Below are 8,338 nucleotides of genomic sequence, written 5' to 3'. Positions count from 1 at the left end.
TTGCATGGCTTGTGCCACAGGAATTCCTGATGAAGGGGTATGTCCGAAACATCGATTCTCCTGCTCCTTGGATGCTGCCTGACCTGCTGTGCTTTTCCAGTGCCACACTCTTGACTCTGATCTCCAGCATCTGCAGTCCTCACCTTCTCCCTGTTTGAGATTGTCCCCAAGGATACCACTTCTGTCAGCCTGCTTGCACTGTGCCCCATGCAAGTTGCCTGGAGATTACACATAGGCTAGATGGTGTTGGTAGTGTCACCACAATTCACTGAGTCTGAGTTACTGTGGCAATTTGCTCTTTTACAGGCATTTTGTTCGGAGTTATGGATCATAATGGTAGAGACATCAACTGTCTTTCCAATACACAGTTGACCCAAAATCACTGCCAGTATTACTGTCTGTCCCTGGCTTGTTAGAGACTGATAGTCAACTTGTTTGATTGCATCTTTGAAGGCACGGTCACAGTCCAGGACCTGACGGTTGTGAACCTGGAGTTTCTGGGTCAGAGGCGAAATGCTACTTACTGCATCACAAGATCTCTCAGGCCAAGATGCGGCATGGTGGCTCAGTGGTTAGCACTGCTGCCTCACAGTTCCAGGGACTCGGGCGACTGTCTGTGTAGAGTTTGCACATTCTCTCCGTATCTGCGTGGGTTTCCTCCAGGTGCGCTGGTTTCCTCCCACAATCCAAAGATGTGCAGGTTAGGCACATTTAGTTGGGGGAAATGTTGAGTAACAGGGTGGGGGAATGGGTCCAGGTGGGTTACTCTTTGGAGGGTCTTGTAGGGCTGAAGGGCCTTTTTCTACATTGTAGGGATTCTATTAAGATATTGTATGGTAAGAGATCTGCGTTAGCATTCAAGTGACTGATTCCAAAGATCTAGCCATAACTAGCAGTAAGCTTTAACAATCAGTTTATAACTTAGACAATGAGCGTTTGATATATTTTTTCTGCTCACAAGCTCTTTACATCTACAGTACAGTCAAACCCACTGAGCAGTAAAACTCAAAGATTAGTAATAAAAAAAAAGAGTAGGAGCAGACCCCTTGAAGACACCTGTTCCTCCTTTACCGCCATCCCACCTTCCTTAATTCCCTATGCTTTATGGTTACATTCAGCGCTGCCTTGAATATATTCACCAAATGAAAATATAAGCACCACCGCAGTTAGGCAATAGTGTGGGGATAAAGAAAAAGGGAAAAAAACAAATAGAAGCAGGAGATGATCAGCTCCTCAGTTCAGGGGACTGACCCTGAGATGGCTGGGCTACAGCCAGAATACTATGCACAAGTAAATAAAGGGTGACTTGATTAGATCACATTACTTTATTTAGATTACATTACAGTGTGGAAACAGGCCCTTCGGCCCAACAAGTCCACACCGACCCGCCGAACCGCAATCCACCCATACCCCTACATTTACCCCTGCACCTAACACTACGGGCAATTTAGCATAGCCAATTCACCTGACCTGCACATCTTTGGACTGTGGGAGGAAACCGGAGCACCCGGAGGAAACCCACACAGACACGGGGAGAACGTGCAAACTCCACATAGACAGTTGCCTGAGGCGGGAATTGAACCCAGGTCTCCAGCACTGTGAGGCAGCAGTGCTAACCACTGTGCCACCGTGCCACCCATAATGGGTGATGGGATACCAGCTGCTATGCAGTTATATATAAAAAAGATAAAATTAAAAAAATATATATATTCACCAATGACATTCACTGGCCAGTGGGACAAAGAATTTCAAAGGTCCTCAATCTCCTGACTGGAGAAACTTTTTTTTATTTTTAAAAAAAACCTTATTCATAAAATTACTTGGATCTCTTTACAATTGGTCATGACATTCTTGTGCACACATTACATTGCTGTACATACAGACATCGAAATTTATTTTTCCCATATACAAGTTTGTACATTGACTATCCAGCTCTTCTGCTGAGGCATCAGAGAAGCCCAAATGACTGGGTGGGCCCCTGTTCTTAGGCAGGCAGACGTTACACGGTGGTCTTTCCCCACCGCGCCTTGGCGGCAGCTGCCCCAAGCTTCAGCGTGTCCCTCAACACGTAGTCCTGGACCATGGAATATGCCAGTCTGCAACACTCAGTCGGGGTCAACTCCTTCAGCTGGAAGATCAGCAGGTTTCAGACCGCCCAGAGAGCGTCCTTCACCGAGTTGATGATCCTCCAGGCATGGTTGATGTTCGTCACGGTATGCGTCCCGGGAAACAGACCGTAGAGCACGGAGTCCCGCGTCACGGCGCTGCTCGGGACGAACCTCGACAAACACCACTGCATTCCTCTCCAGACTTCTTCTGCATAGGCACATTCCAGAAGGAGGTGTGTGACAGTCTCCTCCCCCCCGCAGCCGCTTCGAGGGCAGCGTGCGGTGCGGCTGAGAGTCCGGGCGTGCATAAAGGATCTCACAGGCAGAGCCCTTCTCACCACCAGCCAAGCCATGTCTTGGTGCTTGTTGGAAAGTTCTGGCGATGAGGCATTCTGCCAAATGGCTTTGACAGTCTGCTCAGGGAACCGCTCGATAGGATCCGCCCTCTCCATTTCCCGAAGGGTCTCAAGGACACTACGTGCTGACTACTTCCTGAGGGACTTGTGGTCAAAGGTATAAATTAGATTAGATTAGATTAGATTACATTACAGTGTGGAAACAGGCCCTTCGGCCCAACAAGTCCACACCGACCCGCCGAAGCGCAACCCACCCATACCCCTACATTTACCCCTTACCTAACACTACGGGCAATTTAGCATGGCCAATTCACCTGACCCTGCACATCTTTGGACTGTGGGAGGAAACCGGAGCACCCGGAGGAAACCCACACAGACACGGGGAGAACGTGCAAACTCCACACAGTCAGTCGCCTGAGGCGGGAATTGAACCCGGGTCTCCGGCGCTGTGAGGCAGCAGTGCTAACCACCGTGCCGCCCAAGGTGTTTTTTCTTCCTAAATTTCTCCACAAAGGACAGGTGATATGGAACGGTCCAACTACTCGGAGCGTTCCGCGGCAGAGAGGCCCAGTCTCCTCCTCTCAGTACTAAGTGGCCATCCTTTTTATTGCAGTAGATGGAATCAATGTAACCCAGCCCAATTCACACACACATTTACAATGTGTGACCAGAAATCCTGAGCCAATCCATACTAATGATGTTGAATGAGATTGGACAAGGTCAAAAATCACATGACACCAGGTTACAGACCAATGGGTTTCCTCCTTTATAGTAATAACACCTTAAGTTGTCTCAGTGCAGTGACTTGAAAAAGGTTCTGTGATTTGCAGATTAATCAATCAATATCTGCACCTCCATTCTGATTAAAGATTTAAGAGCCATCTTAAAGTGTTCAATTCGTTTGCATGAATTGTATGACCCTTTTGATCTTTTCCTTATTAATTCTGTGTCTAGGGTCTTCCTCTCTAACACCTGATGAAGAAGCAGTGCTCTCAAATAAACCTGTTGGGCAATAACCTAGTTTTGTGTGATTTTTGAGCTTATCAATATTAACTTGATAACATGCACAAGTCCTACAGTATGGAAACAGGCCCTTTGGCCCAACAAGTCCACACTGACCCTCTGAAGAGTAACCCACCCAGACCCCTACCCTATATTTACCCCTGACTAATGCACCTAGCACTAGGGGCAATTTAGCATAGCCAATTCAACTGGCCTGCACATCTTTGGATTGTGGGAGGAAACCAGAGCACCCAGAGGAAACCCACCCAGACTCAGGGAGAATGTGCAAACTCCCGAGGTGGGAATTGAACCCAGGTCCCTGGTGCTGTGAGGCAGCAGCGCTAACCACTGAGCCACCACGCTGCCCCATGCACAACCTAAATCAGTGGGTGACTAATTAGGACATGTAAATAGTTTAACCCCTCTAATTATGGCTATTCTTTTATTGATATATTAAATCAGGGGTCAGTTACCTCACTTGGCTGAGCTGGTCTATGATGCAAGGAGCTGCCAACAGCATGGATTCAATTCCTGCACAGGCTGAGGTTATTATGCAGGTCTCTCTTTCTCAACCTCTTCCCGCACCTGAGGTGGGATAGCCCTTGGATTAAGGGCTTTCTAATGAGACAGGAGCCCATTGTCTTGTAGAACTATGGCGGTTTAGCCTTTAGTTTTAAATGTTGGTTAATAAATCCGCTCTTAGTCCCTGTACATCATCTCATCCTCTTGATGGATACAACTCAATGAACTATCAAGGAACCAAATGTATATTATAAATAATTTCCTGCACTGTTACTTTTGCCTTGTTACTGGCACTTGACCAATTTTGTTATTCTCGTTTTGTTACTCTTATACTCTGCTGTTCTTAGACTGTCACTCGGCCACATATTACTCTCGTTTTGAGTCAGGTTGGTTACACAATTTCTCTTTCTTTGTTCCTCAACCTTTTAGTTCTCACTTTGAGTTACTCTTTTGTAACTCCTCTTATTCCTCTCTCACTTTGTTGCTCTCCCTGTCACACCTTATTACTTTCAACATGCCTCTTTGAAGTTGTCAACTCACTATTTTCTGTTAATCTTCCCTCTGTTAGCTACTCTCATAATCTCTCTTCCTTTTTCCCATCTCTGCATTCCTCGGGTCCTATCCCACTTCCTTTGCTACTCGCGGACACTCTTAGTTACCCCTCCCCTTCTTTTGTCAGTCTAACCTTATACTTCCTTATTGGTTCAGTTCCTTTAGCCCACTCAGCAGCCGGAGCTGGAGCTCCCCTGTCTCTGGATCAGGAGTACCCAGGTTAGTGTGAGCCGCTAAATCCCACTGAGCCGCAGCCCTCTGTGGATTCAACCCCAGGGACAGAGTATATCCCTGTGATCCGGCGTGTGTCTCACTTTGCCCCGCAATCTGTTCCAGTGTGCACGGCCAATAGAAGTGCAAGGGTGATAGCAATGTGTGCAGATGGTGACTGGGACTGGGGTGGGGGGAGGCGTAAGGGATAGGCTGGGTTCCACAGAGAGCAATATATTTCCCTCCTGGGTACCTGAACAGGTCAAACTTTACAAGCCTCAGAGGAAACTGGTACCGGTAACATCCCAGGGGACTTGACGGTTGTGTTGTAGACAACAGACTTATGGCACAGGAGGGAACAATCACAGGAACAAGGCCTTTTGGCCCACCAAACCTGTGCTGACACATGATGTCTGTCTAAACTAAAAACCTTTTGCTCAAGTCTGTATCACACTGTTCGCTGCCTGTTCGTATATCTGTCAGGATGCCTCTTGAATATTGCTGTAATGTCTGCCTACACCACCTTCTCTGGCAGCACATTCCAGGCACTTTGCAACCTCTGTCTCTAAGAAAAACCTCTCACATCTCCTTTAAACGTAACCCCTTTTACCTTAAACTTTCATCTAGTCATACAGATGTACAGCACGGAAACAGACCCTTTGGTCCAACTCGTCCATGCCAACCAGATATCCTAACTTAATCTAGTCGCATTTGCCAGCACTTGGTCGATATCCCTCAAAAACCCTTCCTATTCATATATCCATCCAGATGCCTTGTCTACCCTGGAAAAAAAGACTCTGACTATTCATTCTATCCATGCCTCTCATAATTTTGTAAATCTCTATCACGTCTCTCCTCATCCTTCAACTTTCAAGTAAAAACAAACCAAATTTGTCCAATCTCTCCTCATAGCTAAAACCCTCCAAACCAGTAAACAGTAAACTGTTTCTGTACCCTCTCCAAAGCCTCCACATCTTTCTGGTATTGTGGTGACCAGAACTGTACACAATATTCCAAATGAAAACTGCAATAAATTGGAAACAAAACCCGAAATTGCTGGAAAAGCTCAATGTGTCTGACAACATCCATGCAGAGAAATCAGAGTTAATGTTTCAGGTCAAGTGACCCTTCCTCAGAGGATTACTCAACCCAAAATGTTAACTCTGATTTCTGTCCACAATATTCCAAACATGGGCGAGCTAAAGTTCTACAGTGCTGCAATGTGACTTGCCGATTTTTATACTCTCTGGTCTGACCAATGAAGGTAAGCGTGTCATATGACTTCTTGACCACCTCATCCACTTGTGTTGCCACTTGCAGGGAACCGTGATCCCTGTGCATGTTGATGCTGCTAAGGGTTCTACCATTTACTGGATACTTCCTGCCTGCATTAGATCTTCCAAAATGCATCGCCTTGCATTTGTCTGGATTAAACTCCATTTGCCATTTCTCCATCCAAGTCTCCAGCCAATGTATATCCTGCTGTATCCTCTGTCAGTCCTCCTCACTGTCCACACCTCCACCAATCTTTGTGCCCTCCATAAACTTACCAATCAGGCCACCTACATTTTCCTCCAAATCATTTATATATATATATTACAAACAACAAGGGTCTCAGCACTGATCCCTGTGGGATGCCCACTCACAGATCCCTTCAGTCAGAACAATACCCATTCACCACTAACTACTTTGGGTCCTCAATGACTAAGCCACTTCTGTAACCATCTTACCAGCTCACCGTGGATCCTATTTGACTTCATCTTTTGTAATTGCAGATGCCTTCTACAGAAATTAAAGAGAATGGTTAGAACTAAAAAGATAATATTGACCACCATTAAGAGAATAAATATGTGTGCATGTCTGTTGTTTCATATATTCACCTCTTTGTAATGAAATAGAATGGATCTGGCTGTGGATGAAAATCAAGTGGCTGGACTGACATACAGTAAATGGAAAGTAACAGCTCAATTGTTAAAGAAACTCAGACAGATTGGACTGTGTTCTGTTGTGGCTACGAAGATAATGAGAGGCTGATGAGCTCCACTTAACAGCAAGCCACCCAATCCCTCTGCATTATGTCACAAACTATTGACATATTTGCGTTTTTCCCTTTTGAAAGGCAGGGGTTAAAAATACTGAATACTGATGTGTACTGGTGAGACTGAATGCTCACGTGTACCAACCTTGCTTTAAGCATTGGTATGCCATAAAGTTCACTGTCAAAGAAGTATCCTCCATTTACTCCCATGTTGCAGGTAAACACCTGAACTCACTGTAGTACTGCAATCCAGTTTTAAGAAAAGCTAAATCAGGACATAGGAACCTCAATCAGGAATCTCAAAAACCATCAGTTCAGATACATACATCAATATTACTGGTAATCTCCAATGCAACAGCCACAACTTTCAACTATCCACTCCTTGTAAAAAAAAGGACTGATCCGTGTGTCTGTTTATTTAACTTTTATCCTTTTGGACTGATCTCTTATCTCTAATCTATATGTATGTGTCAAAAGGTTTGGCGCTGGAAAAGCACAACCGGTCAGGCAGCATCCGAGGAGGGGGGGGTCGACATTTCGAGCATAAGCACTTTGTCAGGAATTCCTAATGAAGAACTTATGCTCGAAATGTCGACCCTCCTGCTCCTCAGATGCTGCCTGACCAGCTGTGCTTTTCTAGCATCACACTTTTTGGACTCTGATCTTAAGCTTTGTATGTGTGCTGTATTACTAACATTTCTCATATTTAGTAATTAATAAACTCACCCATTTTGTTAATTCAAGAAAGCCTGTTTCAGTTGGTTTCTTTTAAAATAATTGTTCATTTGAGCCTGGGAGAAGGGAAGGGATCCTTTTTAAATCAACCTTGTTGCAGTGAGGCAGTGAGTGAATAAAAAAAGGGAAGCATTTCATCATCTTCACTTGGACGTTTAACAGTTTGAGCTATCTCCTCTGAAGCTGCTATGAATTTGAGAACTTTATGCAGAGTCTGGTCATGACAAATTGGACAGTGACAATGTTTGAGGACTTTGGAGAAGAAAGGGAGCTTGGAGATGAGGCCAGTGGTTTGCAAACATTGTGCAGGTGAGATTTGGATTCCCAATGCTACATTTAAAGGGGACAGAAGCTAACAATATTGGCTAATCTTTGTGTGGTTCAGTGGTTAGCACTACTGCCTCACAGCACCAGGGACCTGGGTTCTATTCCATCCTTGGGCGACTGTGTGGAGTTTGTACATTCTCCCCGTGTTATGTTTCCTCCAAAGATATGTGGGTTAGGTGGATTGTCCGCAGTTTCCAGGGATGAGTAAGCTAGATGGATTAGCCATGGGAAATGCAAGGTTACAGGAATAAGGAAGGGGGTGGGTCTGTGTGGGATGCTCGTCAGTGAGTCGGCATGGACTGGATGGGCCGAGTGGCCACTTCCATGCTGTAGGGATTCTATGATTTTCAAAGAACAGAAGCCAACAATATCAGCTAATATTAGGAACATGTGGTCATCAGTTTTGTGAGAATAGGGTTGGGGGAGCATGCAGTTGGTGTCATGGACAAGTTGAGCTCAGAGACAGGGCACAGATTCAATTAGTGACC

Source organism: Chiloscyllium plagiosum, chromosome 14, assembly GCF_004010195.1.
Source record: "Chiloscyllium plagiosum isolate BGI_BamShark_2017 chromosome 14, ASM401019v2, whole genome shotgun sequence".
Lineage (NCBI taxonomy): Eukaryota > Metazoa > Chordata > Chondrichthyes > Orectolobiformes > Hemiscylliidae > Chiloscyllium > Chiloscyllium plagiosum.
This window is presented reverse-complemented; position numbering follows the sequence as displayed.